Source organism: Notamacropus eugenii, chromosome 3 (genome assembly GCF_028372415.1).
Source record: "Notamacropus eugenii isolate mMacEug1 chromosome 3, mMacEug1.pri_v2, whole genome shotgun sequence".
NCBI classification, from domain to species: Eukaryota; Metazoa; Chordata; class Mammalia; order Diprotodontia; family Macropodidae; genus Notamacropus; species Notamacropus eugenii.
Genome location: NC_092874.1, coordinates 382,500,385 through 382,523,541, shown reverse-complemented (window position 1 = coordinate 382,523,541; position 23,157 = coordinate 382,500,385). Strand labels below are relative to the sequence as shown.

Below are 23,157 nucleotides of genomic sequence, written 5' to 3'. Positions count from 1 at the left end.
GGAGGAAAAAAGAGGGGAGGTGAGAGAAAAAACATGAAGCTTACTCTCATCGCATTCCACTAAAGGAAGGAATGAAATGCACACTCATTTTGGTATGAAAACCTATCTTACAATACAGGAAAGTGGGGGAGAAGGGGATAAGCAGGGTAGGGGGGGGATGATGGAAGGGAGGGCAGTGGGAGGAGGGAGCAATTTGAAGTCAACACTCTTGGGGAGGGACAGGATCCAAAGAGAGAACAGAAGAAATAGGGGGGGCAGGATAAGATAGAGGGAAGATAGGTAGTATTACACAATACGACTATTATGGAAGTCATTTGTGAAACTACACAGATATGGCCTATATTGAATTGCTTGCTTCCCAAAGGGAATGGGTGGGGAGAGAAGAATGAAGAGAAGTTGGAAGTTAAAGTTTTAGGAACAACTGTCGAGTATTGTTCTTACTACTGGGAAATAAAAAAATACAGGTAATGGGATATAGAAAGTTGTCTGGCCCTACAGGACAAAAGAGAAGATGGGGACAAAAGAAAGGAGGGAGTTAGAAGAGAAGGCAGATCGGTGATAGGGGCAATTAGAATGCTCGGCATTTTGGAATGGGGGGAGGGGAGAAATGGAGAGAAAATTTAGAACCCAAAATTTTGTGAAAATGAATTTTAAAAGTTAAATAAATAAATTTAAGAAAAACAAAGAAAGAAATCAAAGCTATCTATAGTCATATGAAAAAATGCTGTAAATCACTATTGATTACTACAATACAAATTAAAACATTTCTGTTACCACAAAAAATCAAAAGCTTACATTCAAGTAGGGATTGCAGACATACATAAATACATGCATATATAAATCAATATCTAGAAGATAAATACCAAAGAAGTAGAAGATGGTCACATAAGAGAAGGTACTAACAGGTATACCTCTAACCCCTTTTTCTTCTCTCTTCTTCAAATTATCTCCACTACAGTTTCAACTCTTATCTTCATGTTTTTCTTTGGTTATTTATTTATTTTATTTTTAATTTATGAAATAAAACAAACTTTTCCATAACATAGGATAAGAAAAAATATGCTTCCACATGAAAGTACAAATCCATTATGTAAAACCTACTATACTTTTTAAGTACATAATAAAGTTATGATATAAATTTATATTTTTTGCTTTCTTTTCATTACCCACCCCTATCAGTCTATAGATGATTACCATTAGACACTTTTGTGTTTGTGTATATGCATGTGCTTGTGTGTGTGTGTGTGTGTGTGTGTATGTGTAAAATCGTTCTATACATACTTTTATTTATCAGTTCTTTCTCTGGATGCAGATATTGTCTTCCTTCATATGTCCTTTGTATTTAATTTGGTTATGTATAATAGCCAAAATTAGTCACTCAGACTTGTTCATCAAAAATATTGCCATTACTGTTTACAACATTCTCTTCATTCTGTTCATTTCACTCTTCATTATGTTGTGCAAGTCTACCTATTTTTTTCTAAGATTATTGAGTTCATCATTTCTCAGAGCACAGTAATATTCAATCACAATCATATACCATAACTTAGCCATTCCCCAATTGATGGGCATTCTCACAATTTCCAGTTTTTTGTACCAGAAAGAAAGTTGCTATAATCATTTTAAAACATAGAGGTTATTTTCCTTTTTCCCTAATCATCTTTGAAAATAGACCTAGTGGTGGTATTGCTGGGTCAAAGCATATAGTCAGTTTAAAACTCATTGGGCATAATTATAGATTTTTCTCCAAAATGGTTAGATCATTTCACAAATACACTAACAATCAGTTAATGTCCCAGTTTTTCCACATCCCCTCCAATATGTGTCATTTTTTCTTCAATCATTTCAGTCAATCTGATAGGTATAAAGAGATATCTCAAAGTTGTTTTAATTGCGTGGTTCTAACAAATAATAATTAGGAACTTAATGGGCCCTGCAAATTCAAGAAGAAAGACATATTATCCAGAATGGAAGAGGTGATGGTCCTGGTGTACCCTGCACTGGTCAGACCATACCTATAGTATTGTGTTCAAAGCTCTGGGTATCACATTTGGAAAGGGACATTGATACTTCAGAGGCAAATGGTGTACAATGACTAGTATGATGAGGTGATTCAAAAAAAAGGGTCAGTTGAAAGAAATGAGGGTACTGCTTGTTTATATAACAGCAATTTAAGGAAGATACTTTAAAATAATGATTTAGAGCACTTATCATATGACTAAATTATTTTTATTTCTTTATTAGAAAACCATTCATATCCTTTGACCAGTTTTTAATTGAGGAATGACTCATATTTCTATAGATTTGGCAAAGTTCTTAATAGATGAGATAATGAGAGGAAGATGAGATCCTTATCTGAGAAATGGTCTACAAAAATTTTCCCCCATTTTATGCTTTCTGTCTTATCTTGGCTACATTTGTTTTACTTGTTAAAAAAAACTTTTTTATTTAATGCAGCCAAATTCGTCCTTTTTATAACTTACTCTGTTCTCTAGCTCTCTTTTATTCACAAATTGTTTACTAATCAATAAGTCTGATAAGTAGTGTGTTCTAAGTTCTACAAGTTTTCTTATTATATCTCTCTTTATATTTAGGTCTTGTATCCATTTTGACTTTACTTTGGTAAATTATGTAAGATATTGCTCTATGCCCAGTTTCTGACATATTGCTTTCCAGTTTTCCCTACAATTTTTACCAGATAATGAATTCTTATCCAAAAATCTTGAGTGCTTACATTCATCAAATACAAAGTTACTATATGCTTCACAGCTGTGAATTGTATGTCTACTCTCTTCCATTGATCTACTTTCTACATCGGAGCCAATAAGAGATAGTTTAGATAATAACTACATTCTAATATAATTTAAGATCAGGTGCTGCTAAAGCTGCTTCCTTTACATTTTTCTTTAGCTCTTTTGATATTTTTGATATTTTGCTCTTTCAAAGGAATTTTGTTATTTTTTTCTAATTCAGTAAGATATCTTTAATAATTTAATTGGGATGGCATTGAATATATAAATTAATTTAGGTAAAAATGTCATTTTTCTTTTATTGGCACTGTCTACCCATGAACACCCAATGTTTCTCCAATCACTTAAACGCGATTTTATCTCCATAATTTTTTTCAATTTTCCTTATATAATTTTCTTATGTGGTTCCTGATTTGTGTTGACAGGCTTAGAGTTGTTTTGAATAAGGTATCTTTTTCATGTCTTTGCTTAATAACTTAAATAACAATAACTTATTCTTGAATGACAAAGGCACAAATAGTAAATGTTCCATGAATAGACATTCAGCAAAGGAAGTTGATAAAGAATGGTCAGACAGACACGTAGAGGACAAAAATAGCAGAATCACAAAACACAGAAAGTAGAGAGAATCCAGAAAGTGATCAACAATGTCAGATGCTTCTATATGGCAACAAGGATAAAAATCCACAAGAAGTCATTGATTTGAAAATTAAAAGAGCAGTAATAGAGATGGAGTTAATGTGGAAAAGAAGCATGAAGCACAGAATGCTCCCTCCACCCCAAAACTACTCTAGAAAATGGACCAGAGTGGCTAATGATAGGGAAATCCAAGAAAGGAAAAAAACAGTGAGTCGTTTGTCCAGGGACACGTATAAAACTCTTTAGACACTGACCAGAAATTAACCCTAAGGAACCTTCCAGCAGCTAGAGCCTTTGTCCAAGGAAAATAAAAGTATTAAGAAAATTACTGTAACACTATGAACTCATGCAGGATATGCATTGAAAACAGGCAGATTAATCACTTCCTCACCTTTCTGGGGGACAGACGCCATATGGACTATGGAAAGGACCAGGACCCAGGGGTAAGGATGAGTCACAGGCCCCATCAAGCAAGGGGGAAGTTCAGAAACACGCAACAGCAATGTGCATTAGACCACAGAAAAATAGTTTGTTCTCAACTCCAATGTGAAGCCCACTGAGCAATAATAATTAAAAGAATCTCAGACCCACAGGGAAGCCTATACAGTTCCATCATTGTGAACTAGGAGAGTTTTCCCACTGGATTACAGGGTCTCAGTCTAGGAGCAGTCTATTGCTGCTTAGACCCAAATACAGGTCAGAAACCTACAAAGTTCAGACCTCACTTGGTCAAGGAAGGAACTGATCAGATGTTGCCCTGTCTAAGATCAATTAGGGCATCAAAAGTTCCTAAGTTCCCAGCATGCATTGGCCTTTGGAGCCTGGTATAACTAAATGACTAATAACCCAAGAAAACAGAAACAGATCCAACCCAGATATTTCCTCCAAAGTGTGTAGAACCTTGACCTGACATAGAGTCAAGAAACTGGGAAAAAACTAACAGACAAAAAGAATCCATTTTAAAAGGCTAGTATGGTTACAGAGATGCTAGAAAGCATGAACCCAGAAGAAAATAGTTCCCAAAAAATCTACAAGCAAAGTCTCAAATTTTGAAGCCAGGCTATAGAGAGTTCAAGATAGAAAAAGACAAAGAAAATAGGAGCAAAAGTAGAGTGACCAACAGTCAATGGCTTAATCAAGGTGTTTAGTCTCAGAGGGGAAGATCTCACCATGTTGTCCTTCACACTTGGTTTGTTAATTACAAAGTCAACAGAATAACTCTAAAAGTGGATGGTTTGGTTTTGGAGGAAAGATGACAGGAGAGAGGCTTAGGCAAGGAGGGTGTCCTGTTGCTCCTCAGACTCCTCTCACTATCACCCCATACTTACTTTTTCAGAGCTACAGGCTTGTTTTTCTCTGCTTCCTGCCTCATGTTCTTCACTAACATGTCTCCATATTGCTTAATGATGTCAAACATCTAAACGCCAAATGAGAATAGTTGTATGTGGAAAACCCAGTTCCAGAACAAACCAATTCAATCCCAATTCTCAAGAAGTACAATGGTATTTCATATATTCATTTCTCTCTTTTAGAATGTAAAAAAAAGCATGTATCTATAGTACAAAGAAGTCTTCTAGGCCATGTAGTCAAACCACTAAATTTTAAAGAAGAAGAAACTGCAGCCAGTATGCTTAAGAGTCTTGCCAATGGTTATTCAGGTACTTGACATCAGAATTGTGATTGGAGATCAGGTTCTCTAACTTCAGAGACTATGCTCTCTCCATTGTACCACAAAAAATAGGAAACAAAATATTCACTTATATGAAGCACAAACTTGTGGGCCTATTAATTAGACTTTTACTGGAGAAAATCATTGGAACTTATTTTGTTTACTCTCCCTTGGACTCACTTTTCTAGAATCTGACCGATGTCCAATTCTTTACCTCCTTGAGTTTTCCACTTGTTGGAGACTATACTGTTTGAATCCTCTTCTAATGGTCATCTTGAGCAATTGTGATAGCATTCTTCAGATTCCCAACTAGACCAGTATTCTAGGAGAAAACAGTAAAAAGAAAGACCATCCTTTTATTAAGTGGTGGAACCAAAACTGGAGGTCTATTAACACTTTCCAACATACAAACTAATTCTTTCTAAATATTTATAGTTTGTTATCTGACTCTTTACAGCCCATGCACTTTGGTGACAAGAATGTATTTTTCTGAATACTTAAAAGCTGTGACAGTTGAACTGCAGGAGCAATTTCCAGGCTGCATCACTAGAGAGGGTGCTTCCCAGAATGATGACTGGGTATACTAGGTTAAAAACACTGCTTTTCCCAGGGGTCCTGGGTGTTATTTCCTAGAATGTCACCCGCAGTGTCTGAGGCGAAGTGGTGTTGAGGGTGTGGCGGTGGTGATAATTTAACCTGCCTGGCACACATCACTTCCTATCTTTTCCTCATGGCATCAATTGCTTCAGTTATTCTGACTGGCCTGTCACATATAAGATAATTGTTTGACAACTGATGCGGACGGACAGTACTTCCTCCACAGAATTTTTCCCTAAGATCATAATTAGGAGTGCCTAGCCAAAGACAGGAAAGGAGGCTCAGGGGTACATTCAGGACTATTCTCTTGTGTCCATGTGTCTGTTGGAAGCAGCAGATCAAAAGTTAATTGCCTGAGGAGATGAGGAAAGCAGGCCCATTTTCCTCAGTGAACTTTCCCCTTAACAACAGCCCAGGGGCTGCATTATAAGCAATTCCAGTTGTTTGGGAGACACCACCACTCGCAAGGTTTTTGGGACCAAGAGATGTTGATGGGGGTTCAAATCACTCAGAAAAAGATGCCTCTCTCTCTCCGGCTCAAGCTTCATTGCCCTCAGCTAGGCTGTGTTTCCTGCCCTGGTTTTGAAGCTACTCTTTTTAGATGGCCTAAAAATTGTGACCCTTAGCATGTTTTTCCCATTGCTGCCAACATCCTCTTCCACTGTCACTTACCCGACGATTAGTGAAGACAGAAAAGCACTCTCTTACCATCACTGTTTTGATAGTCTCTAGGTCCATGATGGCCAGGACAGGTTGTCTGCCATCAAAAAATCTATACCCCCAAATGGAACAAATTACATCAGTCACCAAGTTATACTGCTGGAAACGGAGGTTGCAAGCAAAAATCATCAATTGATGTCCATGAGCTCACTGCTGCTACCTTGTGTTTGCTCTACTCTGAGATATGAAAGTGAATCAAGAATCTAAATAAAATTCATAAAACTCATAAAAGAATATTTATGAAATACTTAGTGCATGCTTAAGTTAGAATCCAGCCTCAGACACTTCCTGCTCTGTGACCTCATGCAAGTCAGTAACCTCTTTCAGACTCACTTTCCTCACTGGAAAAATGAAGAAAGTAGCATCAACCTTAGAGGGCTGTTGTGCAGATCAAATAAAAGCACATAGGGAAAGGAATTGGAAAATCATAGAGCAGATTTTATTGTTGCTCTTGTTTTTGTTGAGTGGTATGCTGGGAAAGAGGAATAGGTAAGATTTGCATTGAACTTTAAAGAATGGTCAGGCACTCAGTAAGAAAAGGAAGAGAAGAGGGCATTTCAATGATAGCCAACAACCTGAGCAGTCACAGTGGCATGAGATTGGCAAGTGTGTTTCAGAACCAGGGTCTGGATGACCCTGGTTTGGCTAGAAAATAAAGTGTATCGAGGGTACTAATAGGAAATAAGCCTGAAAACATAAGGTGGTAACATGCTAGGAAGAGTCTTGAATATTAGACAATAGGTTTTGAATTTTACTTAGGAGGCAATAGGGAGCCAAAGAGAAATTTTGTGCACATATGTGAATGTTAACAGACACAAGAAAAAATTATTCTGGTAATTATGTTAAGGATGGACCAGATGATTCAAGAAAATGTCAAAGGACCCATTCATGATGAAAAATGTCATCCACTTCCCAAGGGACAACTAATGAAACTAATTGTTTTTCCCTTTATTTTTCTTGTGGGGTATTTTTGGGACATGTTAATATGGAAATATGTTTTGCATGGCTTCACATATACAATTTATAACATATTACTTGCCTTCTCAATGGGTCAGGGAAAGACTGGAGAGAAGGAGAATATTCTGAACTCAAATTTTTTTAATTGAAGGCTAAAAAGTAATAAATAGTTTTTAAAAATAAATAATTTTTAAATGGAACAAGTAGAAGGGAGAGTGGAGGCAGGAAGATTCTTGTTAGGAGGCCACAACAAAATTCTATATAAGCAGTAATAACAACTTGTACTAAGATTGGTAGCAATGGTAATGGGATTATAAAAGGGATTTGAGAGATGATGCCAAGATGGAATTGAAAATTCCAGGAAGCTGAAAGATTTTGAAATAAGAGGGGAAAAAAGGAGCTGAATATAACGCTCAAAGTTATAAAAATGGACAACCATATAGATCAGAAGTTTCACACTGACAGGTGATCTACACGCAGCTTTAAAATTCTTGTTTACCAAATTAAAACGAAATTGGAAAATGCTTAACAAAATAAATAAAAATATAATACAATATTGCTGTTGTTTTTCAGTCATTGGGGTCTTGTACAATTATTTGTGACTCTAATAGTGGTTTTCTTGGCAAATATGCTGGAGTGGTTTGCCATTTCCTTCTCCAGCTCATTTTACAGATGAGGAAAGTGATGCAAACAGGATTAAGTGATTTGCTCAGGGTCACACTGCTAGTAAGTGTCTGAGGATGAATATGAACTCAGTTTTCTGATTCCAAACCTGACACTCTATGCACTGCGACACCTAGGTTCCCATCTAAAGTTATGTACCATGAATTTGAATTGGGCAAAACTGACCCAATTTCTCCATGAATGGTCTTTTGTCCTATAATAAAAGTAGAGAAATAAGTTATTGGGATTCACTCTAAAGGGAAGGAATGGAAGTTGGGATTGGTGGAAGGAAAACATTTGAGGGATACGAGAAGAGGAGGTAAGAAAGCATTTAAGCATCAAAATTTTTGGTCAAATAAAAACCATTAAGGAGAGCGAGCACAATAGAAAAATGGGAATGGGCCAAGGACCACCATGTACAACAAAAAGGACTACTAAGTTTGATGGGAGTGAGTGTAATCAGGTGAAAGGTAATAAGTTGGTGGTTAAATTGTCACATTTCACTTTAAGATTTTGGTATTGGTGAGATGATAAGTTCAATGTGTGAACATGCTGGCTGGAGGTAGGAAAGGGGCTCTTTGGAATTGCAGTGGTTGAGAACTTGCATGGTCAGGCTAATAACTAAAATGTTCTGTGGCAGCCAAAAGCAGGGAGTGAATAGAGGAGAAGATGATGAGCCCAGTATGACGGTCAATGAAAAAGTTGGGGAAGTTACTTGGAGATAAACAGATAACAAAGGGGAAAGTATTTAAGAGACAGTAAAAAAAATGATCTAGAAGCAACAGTGATGATTAAGGAATATACCTTCTCCATTTTCTAACCATATGAGTGTTGGGTAGAGGGTGGAGGAGATAGAAAAGAAAGTATTTTAAGGGAAATGGTATTTTCAGGAGATAGTCAAGTTTCTCTAAAAGGAAGAAATTAGACTTCAAGCTGGTAGAAAAATTTATAGAGGTGTAGAAAAGATGATAGATGACAGGATGGCAGTTCTTTGAAGGACAGAAGCAACAGGTGATGGAAAATTCAGTTGAATTGGGTCTGGGAAATAATTGGAGTGATTAGAATAAGCAAAAGTATTCAGGATGAAGCATTGTGGATATTTGCACCCAAAATGATGAGAATGGATGACCATGATTATGAAGACAATACAAGAAGTGTACTGGCGTGGTATGATTCCTGAAAACCAATCAACAGATTACCCTCCTCAGAGTTTAAAATAGAATTTACAATCTTGGGGTTGCAAAGCAAGTAAGATAGAACCCAAAAAGGAAAGACCTGGTGGAAGATGATTGGGAGGGAATAAATCTAATGGAGTAGGACAATCAAATTAGCAAAGGACATAGGCAGTAGCACAGCTTTGCTGACATGATATGTCTATATGCATATACGTGTATGCATATATACATACCTATATGTGTTACCCATGTATTGTTCACATATATATATATATCTTGTTCGTATGTGTTCCCCATATGCTTATCCCTTCACGCATGTGCTCTACTCATCTGTGTACCAATATGTAGCTGTCCAGGCATAATTCCAATGAAGATCTCTTGTTTTCAAAGAATTTTAGCGTGTTAGTGGGAGAGTGAAGCCAAAGGCTATAAAGGCCATGATATCTGGCTGATTAATTTTCCTTACTATTTAGTTATATTCCCTCTTACGGACCGTGTGTACTATGGCTGACTACTAAAAGTAAAACATTCATGTTAGTGCTCAAGAGCTAAGATTTGAATAGGATTCTGGCCCTCTTCCCAAATCTCTAGAATCTGGGGTAACTAAGAGAAGGGTCAAGATTGATAGAGTAAGTCACTATAGGTGCTACACTAATGTTAACCAGTGTATCCTTGGTTACTCATGGAAATTAAAGTAAGATTAGTTCATGTGACACCATGAAATTTGCAGTTACATATATAATCATGTATCAAACAAAATTTCTAACATTTCTAAAAATAACACTATTATTTAACTCCTCATACTTACTAAGAACGATATTTATTAGGTATGTATTATCACAAATTCATTTAGTTAGAATTAATGTGGTTCTAGACCTTGAATTAAGGAAAGTGGAAGAATAGTCTTTTGAAGTAAAATTAATTCTCAAAGAAATAGTGGTTACACTCATCATTCTATATGTTATTACCTCTCTAATCATCATTTTTAATATTATTCTTTTTTACATGTTGAATTGTACAAGAGAATGGAAGCTCCTTCAGGGCAGGAACTCTTTTTCAGTTCTATCTTTGCATCTGCATTTCTCAGCAGGCCTTTACATGGTAAGCATTTTATGCAATGTTTCCTTATTTCTTCAAAATTCACATTATCATGGCATTAAACTAAAACAAGAGTTTATGTACAGAATCCATGACCCAGGACAATATCATACTAGGTACATCTGTTATGAGCCTGAACTAGAATCCTGTAGCATTAAATAGATCTTCAAAACCTCTATCTTCACAAATGTATTTAGATTGAGTGGGGAACTATGGGTGACTGACCACTGAAAAGTGTAGGCATAATAGAAAAATACTTAGAATACTCATTCTCCTGGTTCCTTGGTCTCTTCATTTTAATTCTAATAGCTTTTTTCTCTGCTATGAAAGACTGTTTAAAGTAGGGATTGTTCTATTCACTTTCTTTGTAACCTAGTGCCTCTAGAACATTGTAGGCACTTAATGAGATGGATTGAAACACTGTATCAATTCCACTATAGTCCCACTATATTCTCATTTCAATTACAATTATCTTAATAGAAGTCATTCTCTGTACTAGAAAATAGACTTCATGGGGTCACCTACCGTTGACTTTTTTATCTTTGTATTTCCACTAGTGAAGAAATTCTTAACAATTCAAGTGTCATAGACCGTTTTAGTGGTCTGTAAAAGCCTATGGACCCCTTCTCAAAACAATGTTTTAAAATACTTAAAACATAAAGAGTTAAAAAGAAAGCATTTTTTTTAAAAATAGTTAAACAAAAAATTCTCATTTACCATGTTAGGTGTTCTTGATTTAATGCCTATCACAATTTACATAATTATCATGATGAAATCCTTTGACAAATCCCTTTTACTTTTAATGGTACCTTACATTTCTAAAGCTATTTCACATCCATTTCATGAGTCAATGTGTCTCATTTGATTCTCATCATTGATAAGGTTATTGTTGTGTTTGTCCTTCATTTTCAAAGAGGACCATGACATTAGGGAAATGATGACATGACTTACAGTTGACTTTGATTGGAGTGAAGGAGGGCTGTGCAAGATCACCAACCTCACTTGCTCCTCTAGAGTCATCTGGATCCAGTTACCAGATATTCATTCAGATGACTGGAGATGGCCCAGGATGCAATGGGAGACCCTGGTCCTTAGTGAGGTAATGCCCATTCAGGGAATAGGCCTCTTTAAGTAGTTAATGTGTCTCATTTGATTCTCACAATTAATGAGGTAATCAATAAACTGAAGGACAGATAGTTGCCCTAGCTCAGCCACTGACCCATTGGTCCAAGTCTTTGGATTCTCGTTCTTTCCAGCAAATGACACATCTTCTAACCTAGTGCATGAATGGAGATAAATTCATAGTCAGTGGAAAGGCATAGAGATCTTTCCAAACCAGACTCTAAACTAAAAGTTCAAGCTTTTTCTCTCACATATGCTGCTTGGGTGACCCTGGGCAAGGTAATTAATTGATGCAATATATAACTATCTAAGGCTAAAAGTTGGGAAAGTCAGGTGGTAATAGCCTTTTTCCTCACCTGGGAATTTTTGTGTCAGTTAAATCACAGGTCTAATCATCATCCCCTAAAGCCCCAAGGGCACAGGACTCAAAAAGTAATTCCCTTTGAACCAATGACTAAATCTGCCAGAGAGTATTAACACCGGCAACGACTAAGGCAAAATTTACTGTAAAACATTCAGTCCCCAAGACTTGTTAATTAAGCCCTTTGTCCAGTGGAAAAAGGACCTGAATACCACTACTCACTCCATTCTGAAGGACAAGTGCACTGTAACTTATCTTTAGGAAATCTGATGTCTTACAAAGAATCAGAAGATTCTATTCTCAAAAATCTAAGCCTCTCATTTTACTGATGAAGAAGTTGAGGCCTAAAAAGAATGATTGATTTGCCCAAAGACACATAGGGAAATAAGCATCAGAGCTGGCATTTGTACCCAAGCCTCCTGAGCCAAGAGCAAATATAAGAACAAAGGGAATAAAGGAGAACTCAAAGAAACTCACTTTGTGATAAGAAAGAAAAGTGCCAAAGAAAGGAACAGGTGCTAGTCCAGGAATTCCCAGGTCCTTAAAGAGCTTGTGTGTCCAGGTCCCATATCTGTAAACTGAAGGAAAAAATTCAAAGACATTTGAGCCAAGGCAAAGGCCAAAGACATAAATGGTACAGTCCACTTGTTAGTAATCACAAGAGGATGAGCTATAAAGGTAACTCTGAGGTAAGACCTCTTTCACTCAGATCCAGGTGCCAAGAGGGCACTTCCAGAGATATTTCATGATTCCCATAAAGATCCTGGAACAATACAAGACTAATCTGAATTTCCTTGATGCAGTAAGACCTGAGATAACACATTAGGTGTACGCAAGTTTGGCAAACCTCAAGTAAACCATCATCAGCATTGCTGCTGCAATATATTCTGCCTCTGCCTAGACTCATTCCATCACCACTACAGCTTAACTCTATTGTGCTGTGACTAGGACTGAGACTCTGTTGCTAGACTAGATTCAGTCCACATTCAATGCATATTGCATACAATCAAGACAGATGAGGACATGAGCCTCAGACATGAAACCTTCCTCACCTAAACCCAGCCCAGCTCTGGTGCCTCAGATACTAGACCACTCATCTTTAGAACCAGAAAACTGGACACCATAATCACAGTTTGCAATATCTTTCACTCAACTTAATGACGCACCCCAACACCAAAGATTTAGATACCATACATCTTACTTTTAAGACTTTATATACAAGAAGAGCTACTTATATCCCTCCCTCTTTGAAATTAGAAAGAGAAAGAGCAGTTTTCTATAACTAGAAACTACTATTTACTCTTCCATTTGCTAGGGAGCTCCCACATGACTAAGCAAAAATCACACACTTCCCTTGCCTCCATTTCCCATTTTCATTTCCCTACACACTACAGTCCTATGTCAGACACTTGATACTCACTAGCTAGGTGACCTTGGGCAAGTCACTTAACCCTAGTTGCCTTCTCCTGGGTCATGATGTGCAGTCATCCTGAGGAATATCTGGTCATTGGATTCATATGACTCTGGAGGAGAAGTGAGACTGGTGACCTGCACAGGCCTCCCTCACTCAAACCAAAGTCAAGTGCAAGTCAAGTCATTATTTATCTGATGGCTTGGTCTTCTTCAGCAACAAAGGACAAATAAACACAGTCCTACCCCTCTCAGGTAACAATACACCTCTACCCAACTCTTCCACTGGGTCCTCTGGATCTGCATTCTATTATCAACACATTTCCTTCATCTCCTGTATTCCCATGCCCTCAGATGTACTAGTCCTGGTGGAGGACTCTGTACGGTCCTTCCTTATACCTTATTCTCACTCCCAGATGTTCCTCTGGCATCACTTAGCAAGTACTCCTTTGAGTTTCACTCTTCCCAGATATATCTTCCCCAGTCCCATTCTGGAAGCAGTTACACTCTGGATTACCCCTCTCTTTTCTCAAGTACTTCAGATGCTGGCTCACTCTTCCTGCAATCTATCCCTGCCCTTATGCCAGATGACATCAATATTTAGTCACCTTGGCCCCCCTATTCTTGATCTTAACCTCCGTGTCCTACTCTTTCATTTTCCATCAGTCACATAGAGGAATAATAACAATCTTGATCTCGTTATCACCCCAAATATTAAACTTCTATGATAAAGGATTCTAAAAAATTGATTTGTCTAACCATATCTTATAAATTCTTTTTTCTCCACATCTTATTTTTCATATTCTTAATTTTCATCTTTACCTTTAACTCTAGTCCTTGAACCATCACCATCCAGTATCCTCCTAAGCTGTGGCTTGACTTTTTGTTAAAAAGAATAATTTTATATTAAGAAGCATTGACTCATTCTCCCTCCATCCTCTTCACACACACACACACACACACACACACACACAGAAACACACACTAAGAAAAGAAAAAGGAAAAGAAACCTCTATAACAAATAAACAGTCATGCAATCCCCACATTGTCCATATTCATAAATGCATGTCTCCCTCTGCATGGGTAGTCCATCATCTCTGTCAGAAGATGGACAGTATTCTAAATTGCCAATCCTTTGGACTCATTAATCATAAGTAATCATTATGGTATTGGAGTTCTAAGGATTTCCAAAACTGATCATTTAACAAATATTACAATATTGATTATTTTTCTGGTTCTGCTCACTTTGCTTTGCATTCAGTTCAAACTGAGGTTTAAGTCATACCCTTGCCGCATCCTTCCTCATTCATATGGATGTCTACTTTCACCTCTAATTATGATATATGTCCAACCATTCCTCTTCTTTTCTTCCCCAGTATTTTCTCTCTATCCTCCCTTTCCTTTCTCTCTTAAGATCATTATTTTTTGTCTTTGTACACTTGTGGGTGCACATACAGTGATCATTAAACACTCTAGGTCTCAGTTTCAGACAGAGTCTATGGAGTGACCTCTAGTGAAAATGCTTTTCATTTTCAATGCCCAAGTTCCACTTAATGGCTGGTTTAGAGTGATTATCAATAGTAACACTTTCTCTTTCAGTCACAGGTTGCTTTAGCTATTTTTTCTTTTGTTCATTAAAAGGACCATCCCCTGTAGCTTCCCTAGAAGTGAATACCCAGAATGGACAAGGTCCCCCTCTGTATCCTGAGCCATCTCCAGTCATTCTGATGAAAATCTTGCCACTGGATCCATATGGCTCAGGAGGAGAAAGTGAGGCTGATGACCTTGCACAGCCCTCCCTCACTCAAAGCAAAATCCAGTGCAAGACATGTCATCATTCCTCTGATGTCACGGTCTTCTGCAAAAATGAAAGACAAACACAACCACAACACAACAACAACAAGGTCATCAGAACTTTACAAAAATCACTTCCAAGGCTTCGATCTTTTTTGCCCCTTCTATGATCTCATCTGGCACTACAGTTCTTATGAGATTGTATTCTAAGTGTCAGACAACTGGAATGCAAACACTTCATCCCTAAAAGACTTTTCCAGTCTTTTCCAATGCTCACCTTTTTATAAATCTCTTTGCTCACAAGTTTGAGGCTTAAAGTGTCTGCTTTCATCTGGTCTTCTCCCCAAGAACACCTGCAAGTTCTCTATTTCTTCCTTAGTCCTTTTCCCCTCAGCATAATTAAACTCAGTTTTTCTGGGTTAGTTACTGTCTGTTTGCTTTTGGATACACGACAATGTTTCCAAATACATTATTCCTCTTTAATGTAAGCTGCTAAATCTTGTAAGTTCCTGTCTGTAACTACTCATTACTTAAATTCTTTCTTTCTTTGCATTTGCAAGAGTTTACTTTAATTTGGAGCTTTTGGATATTGGTTCTGACTTTCCTAGGGATTTTCATTTAGACATCTCTTTCCAAAGCTGTCTAGTGAATTCATCTAGACATCTCTTTCCAGACTTGTTTGGCAAGTTCTTTAAATTTTTACTTTGCCTACAAGTTGAATGAAATCCAGGAAATGTTCTCTCCTCCTTTCTCAAAATATGATTCCAGTGCTCTTTTTTCTGTTCATGGCTTTCAGGTGGTCCATTGATTCTTTTTTTTTTTTTAATTTATTTATTTAACTTTTAACATTCATTTTAACAAAATTTTGGGTTACAAATTTTTTCCCCTTTTATCCCCTCCCCCCTCAAACACCAAGCATTGTAATTGCCCCTATCACCAATCTGCTCTCTCTTCTATCATCCCTCTCTGCCCTTGTCTCCATATTCTCTTTTGTCCTGTAGGGCCAGATAACTTTCTATACCGCTTTACCTGTATTTATTATTTCCTAGTGGCAAGAACATTACTCGACAGTTGATCCTAACACTTTGAGTTCCAACTTCTTTACCTCCCTCCCTCCTCAACCCTTCCCTTTGGAAGGCAAGCAATTCAATATAGGCCAAATCTGTGTAATTTTGCAAATGACTTCCATAATAGTTGTTTTGTATAAGACTAACTATATTTCCCTCCATCCTATCCTGTCCCCCATTACTTCTATTCTCTTTTGATCCTATCCCTCCCCATGTGTGTCGACCTCAAATTGCTCCCTCCTCCCCATGCCCTCCCTTCCATCATCCCCCCCACCCTGCTTATCCCCTTATCCCCCACTTTCCTGTATTGTAAGATAGGTTTTCATACCAAAATGAGTGTGCATTTTATTCTTTCCTTTAGAATGTGATGAGAGTAAACTTCATGTTTTTCTCTCACCTCCACTCTTTATCCCTCCACTAATAAGTCTTTTGCTTGCCTCTTTTATGAGAGATAATTTGCCCCATTCCATTTCTCCCTTTCTCCTCCCAATATATTTCTCTCTCACTGCTTGATTTCATTTTTTTAAGATATGATCCCATCCTCTTCAATTCACTCTGTGCACTGTCTCTATGTGTGTGTGCGTGTGTGCATGTGTGTGTGTGTAATCCCACCCAGTACCCAGACACTGAAAAGTTTCAAGAGTTACAAATATTGTCTTTCCATGTAGGAATGTAAACAGTTCAACTTTAGTAAGTCCCTTATGACTTCTCTTTGCTGTTCGCCTTTTCATGCGTCTCTTCATTCTTGTGTTTGAAAGTCAAATTGTCTTTTCAGCTCTGGTCTTTTCATCAAGAATATTTGAAAATCCTCTATTTCATTGAAAGACCAATTTTTCCCCTGAAGTATTATACTCAGTCTTGCTGGGTAGGTGATTCTTGGTTTTAGTCCTAGTTCCTTTGACTTCTGGAATATCCTATTCCATGCCCTTCGATCCCTCAATGTAGAAGCTGCTAGATCTTGTGTTATCCTGATTGTATTTCCACAGTACTTGAATTGTTTCTTTCTAGTTGCTTGCAATATTTTCTCCTTGACCAGGGAACTCTGGAATTTGGCCACAATGTTCCTAGGAATTTCTCTTTTTGGATCTCTTTCAGGCGGTGTTCTGTGGATTCCTTGAATATTTATTTTGCCCTCTGGTTCTAGAATCTCAGGGCAGTTTTCCTTGATAATTTCATGAAAGATGATGTCTAGGCTCTTCTTTTGATCCTGACTTTCAGGTAGTCCCATAATTTTTAAATTGTCTCTCCTGGATCTATTTTCTAGGTCAGTTGTTTTTCCAATGAGATATTTCACGTTATCTTCCATTTTGTCATTCTTTTGGTTTTGTTTTGTGATTTCTTGGTTTCTCATAAAGTCATTAGCCTCCATCTGTTCCATTCTAATTTTGAAAGAACTATTTTCTTCAGTGAGCTTTTGAATCTCCTTTTCCATTTGGCTAATTCTGCTTTAGAAAGCATTCTTCTGCTCATTGGCTTCTTGAACCTCTTTTGCCAATTGAGTTAGCCTATTTTTCAAGGTGTTATTTTCTTCAGCATTTTTTTGGGTCTCCTTTAGCAGGGTGCTGACCTGCTGTTCATACTGACTGCATGTTTCTCATTTCTCTTCCCAGTTTTTCCTCCACCTCTCTAACTTGATTTTCAAAATCCTTTTTGAGCTCTTCCATGGTCTGAGCCCATTGGGTGGGCTGGGACACAGAAGCCTTGACTTCTGTGTCTTTGCCTGATGGTAAGCATTGTTCTTCCTCATCAGAAAGGAAGGAAGGAAATGCCTGTTCACTAAGAAAGTAACCTTCTATAGTCTTATTTCTTTTCCCTTTTCTGGGCATTTTCCCAGCCAGTGACTTGACCTCTGAATAATCTCCTCACACCCACCTCACCTCCTGATCCTCCCAGCCAGACCTTGGGGTCTGAGATTCAAATGCTGCTCCCCAGCCTCAGGGCTTCGGCAGGGGCAGGGCTGCTATTCAGTGTGAGATTAAGTTTAGGTGCTCAGGTCAGGGCAGGGCCGCCTCTCAGGCTCAGTTCCCTCAGGGAGTTTATGCACAGACCTTCAACAATGGATCCAGGCTCCTGCCTGCTTGGGGACCCCTGGTCTGCCGCTGCCTCAGCTTCTGCCTCCAGAGGGGGCCTGAGTTATGGGGGCACCCCACTCCCTTCTCGACCCGCCAAAGAGACCCTCTCACCGACCCCTGTCACCTGTGGGTGGAGGGACCTGCGCGGCCGCTGGAGATCCTGTCCCTGAAGCCTGCTTGGATCTGTTCCTCTTGGTGCCGTGGCCGCGGCAGGGCTGGGCTGGGCTCCGCCTCCGCAGCACGACGGATCTTTTGCGAGAGGTTTGCACGTCCCTCTGGAACAGAAATCTCCTTCGCTCCACTGTTCTGTGGCCTCACTGCTCCAGAAGTCGCCGTGAGTTACTTGATACAGATGTCCTATGGGTTGTGGGTTTGGAGTTATGTGTATGTGCGTCTTTCTACTCCGCCATCTTGGTTCCGCCCCTGGTCCATTGATTCTTAAATGATCTTTCATTGATCTATTATCCAGATCATTTTTTTATACGTGAGACCTTATATGATCTTCTCTTTAAAAAATCTTTTGGCTTTGTTTTAATATTTCTTCTTGTCTCATAAAATCATTATCATCACTTGGTAAATTCTGATTTTCAAGGAAGAGGTTGCTTGGATAAGATTTTGTACCCTTTATGACAAAGAATTAATTCTCTTTCCAATTGTGTCCTCCAGATCTCTCATTTCTTTTCCAGTTCTTTTCTCTGTATGGCTTAATTAATTTAAAATGCCATCTTAATTTAGTTTTTTAGCTCTTGAATTGTTTCTTCTAGGGATTCTAATTGGTTTTGCACAGATTTTGCTATCTGTAGTTTTCTTTAAGGATAGACAGATACATATATAGATAAATAGGCATGCATACACACTTGTATGTGTGCATATGTATATATGTATATTCTTCTTTTTTATTTACTGCTTGTGTGTTCTTGTTTTATTTCAAGCCTTTAGTTGATTATTTCAGGCTCCTTCTCCAAGTTCTGACCTGGACTGAGGGGCTGAATCTATGATCCATTCTGTGCTAGCCTTACTTGACTTGCATTTTGGCTTATGATCTCATTATTCAGCTGAAATTGCTTCCTCCAATAGCAGCAACAATCTCTTAATTGTGAAATTAAATTCAATGACTTTTGCTCACCCATTACTCTTGAATGTTTTCTCTTTAATATCTCTACCACGTTTACAGCTAATTGCAAACAGGATTTATGGTCCCAGACATAAAAAATAAATAATTGTGGTAAGGTGGGAGGAGATGTAAGACACCTCTTTTAGGATATGACTGTACCACTACTTCTCCAGAGCTAAGTGACCTGGTGAATAGCACACTGCACCTAGAGAGAGAAAACCCTTAGTTCAAATACAACTATCAACCCTAAGAAGAAGTGTGATGAAGCCAACTTATTTAAACTCTGTTTGCCTCAGTTTCCTCAGTAGCAAAATGGGGATAGTAATAATAATAACAGCCTTTCAGGACTGTTGTGAAGATCAAATGTGTATATAGTTAAAGTGTGTGCCACAGTACCTGGAGTAGAGTACATGCTTGAAAAAGTTTTTTTTCTTTATTGCTTTCATGTTTCCTTCCTACTGTCCTTCCTTCTTCAATCTATCCTTCCTCACTTCCTTTCTTTCTTACTTCATTATTTGATGCACATAATCAAGCTCATCATGTACCTATCCAATATACTTTGGGAGGTCCACAGTTTTAATTTCTCAAAGACTTTTGTACTGAATAAGAAGACAAGCTTGCTGAAGGTGTTTAACATTGATAAGGATGTTTAGCAACAGTCCAAGTCAGGATGGTAGATGATGAGGTGCCCCATATGTTTCCATTTACTGATTTCATTGAATTCATTGTCCTAAACCAGAATATGTTGGACAACTTGTAATTAGATTCACAATGTTCCTATTCACTTTTGGTGGGGTTAAGAAGAATCAGGTACTCTAATACACTTTTGATAGATCTGCAGAATCAAGAAAATATTTTGGAAAGCAATATCCCAATAAGAGTCATAAAAATGAATATACCTTTTAATCAAGCGAGCCAATATCACAGAAATAAACATAAAATGTTCAAATTGCTTATAGACATGAAAATATATTCATTGACTCTTTATTTTAAAAAGCACAAATGGGAACATATTATATTCAAAATTGGCTAAACTAATTATGGTACATTATCATAATCAAATATGATAAAATCTTCCACATTGTAATTAATATACACAAGAAAATATGGAATGAACTTTATGAAATGAGGCATAGAAAAATCAACAAAAACAAAGTAAAATGATGTAATGATTATACCAAAACTTCACCTTCAAAAGATAGGAAAAAAGAAACAAAGGAAAGAATGTGAACTCGAATATGGCAAAATATTTCTAGCAATCCTGGATGGAAACTATATTATTTTCTGTCCTTGTTATTTTCTATGTTACTTCAGTCGACTTCAATATAGACTGGAGTATGGGGTAAATGTATGATTATTGTTTCAAAGGCTCAAATCATTAGGTTTCAACTTCACAATAAAATTTCTAATACTTTTTTAAAAGAACTTAGTTGCTATACCATTCACCTTCTCTATATTCAATATTTACATTATTTCCTTATCTAGGCTATGGTTTCCCTTCTTTTCTTGCTTACAATATCTATTTGCTGATTATTATCTCAGAGTAGGTTCCATAAACATACTGCTTCATATTATGATACTTTATACTATATTTGTGTTCTTTTGTGTTGCATTCTTAAGCAGGCTAATTCTTTTCTCTTAACCTGAAGTTCTTCTTCTGTCAAATGAGGGAGAAAATAAGGGTGTTGTCGAAGATAATTCCCAAGGTCCTTCCTAGGTCTCATATCTTATGCTACTGTAAACACTGTAGTACATTATTACCCTCAGCCAGCAATGGCTTAAAAGCAGCACACATCGGCAGTTCTGATTTCCAATATGGGACTTAAGATGATGGAATCATAAATCTAGAGTTTGAGAAGGCTTCAAAGTCCATCTTTAGAGTTCCTTCATCATATAAATGAGGGAACTGAGCCTCAGTAATTTACAATCATTGGCCAATGTCACATAGATAGGAAAGCATTAAGAGAATGATCTGTATTTAGATCCTTTCACTCCAGAGCTCGTTATCTTTCTGGTTTGCTAGGTGCCTCCTAAGTCATCAGTGTTGCTCCAATTTTGACATGAATGTAGAAGGTTTCCATGGAACCTAATGTTCACATTTCCCCAGTTTTGTGACCTTCTGGTGTTTCCTCATAGGTCTGAGAAAGAAACCTGGGTATTGGGATTATGACATTAAACTATCACCCTGCTCAATAACAACTTCATTTGTTCAAAGATGGCCATTTTTATATCCATTTAGAGAACTGCCACCACGCTCCTTCTATTCACTTATAGGGGAATTTGAAAATCCTAGTATACAGGAGGTATATGAATATGAACTTCTACTACCTGAACAAATTAGTATGATTCAGAGACTGCAGGAAAAAATAAAAAGGAGAATTTATGAAGTTCTTCTGTGACTTTTCCTCTAACATTTGGTAGTGACCACTGTATCATTAAGTGGCAAACTAAACAACATACCAGGAAATAAACAAAGACCTAAACACAAAATGTTTATATCCTATAAAGCATAATTGAATGATAGACCTTGAAGCCATCAGAAGCCTTAAAAATGCTGAAGTTTAGGGTGCTGAAATACCTGCAATTGGATCTCTACCTATTCTCCTACCAGTACAGGAACTTGGGTTTCATTGTCTTGGGGGATTGTAACAATAGACATAATTGATCAACTGATATTTTTGTACAAAAAAGTTCTCATCACTGACCTGTCCATGACAACCAATTTTCTAGTTCCTTGCCTTTCTGGGACAGGGATTAGTTAAAAGTGATGTATAGAGCGAAACAAGAATGATCAATCTGGGGGGACATCCCCACCCAAAAGCCTTTGAAAAAGCAAATGCATGACTATTTCATATATAATCCTTATAAAGCAGCTAATAGAAAAGACTGCAGTGTTTTCATCAAGATGAGCGCTAGCAAATAAGCTGCAATTTCTTCGGACATAAGGAAATACCTTTTAAACTATGAAAAATAAAAAAAGAGCAAAGTTGGAAAAGTAATAAGAAAAACAGACAATGGACATGAACTTAGGTTTCTTTGCTTTTTAAATTACTTAAACAATACCAAAGGAATATACTCAAAGCTCATTGGGGAAAACACAAGATGACCTTTGATCAAAGACTTTATAGCTTTCCCTAGGTATTTTTTTTCTAAAAAAGTGTGTTAATTCATTTTTGTAAACAAAGAAAGGTCAGAATTCTCAGTTATAGACATCTTAAATAACAGAAATGACCTTATGTACGTTATAAAAAGAATAGGTGAATCTAGAAACTAGTCACTGTAAAATGTCCTGTGATAGTCATGAAGAAGCTGGGCCTAATTTCTTGAAAAAGTGTAGGAGGAAAAAAAAGGAGGTTGTCACTTACAAAAACAGGAGAGTCAGGAAGAGAACAAGCAGTGCCCAGGTTCCAGCACTTAAGCTTGGGATGATGTTCGTTGTCATGCTCTCTAGTCACCTTTTTATTTCTGTCTCTTTGTGTTTTAGTCCTCAATACCTGAACTTTGAGAGCTGTTGTAGTTCCCTGACAAATTCTGAAGGGAATATGTAGATTGTAAAACAAGGGTGGAGTTAAAGGAACAGCCAATGAAACTATGGTCCTGCTGGGAAGTTTTATGGTTCCTATATAAGTCTTTATCTCTAAGTTCTCAGAGTTCCTCTTAATTGTCCTATTATAGGGGAAAAAATTCACAGTATTCTTTGAAGGTCAGTAAAGTTCAGATTGTAATAATTAATCATTTGTACTATGTAATGATAAAAACATGTTTGGGGATCATCATCTGCTGCCCTGATGCATGTCTGGCTACTGGACCCATATGGCTCCAGAGAAAAATAGTGAGTCTGGTGACCTTGCACAGCCCTCCGTCACTTAAATCCAATTCACTTTCAAGTCATAGCATCACCTTCCTGATATCATAGCCCTCTTCAAGAATGAAAGACAAACAACAATAC

The 23,157-nt window shown here is 37.4% G+C and overlaps 1 pseudogene; it reads right to left on the bottom strand.

Moving 5' to 3' along the window:
- The window catches only part of LOC140497107 (cytochrome P450 3A12-like), a 41,104-nt pseudogene extending 18,454 nt beyond the window's left edge, over positions 1-22,650 (bottom strand).
- Positions 22,651-23,157: the final 507 nt, after the last annotated feature.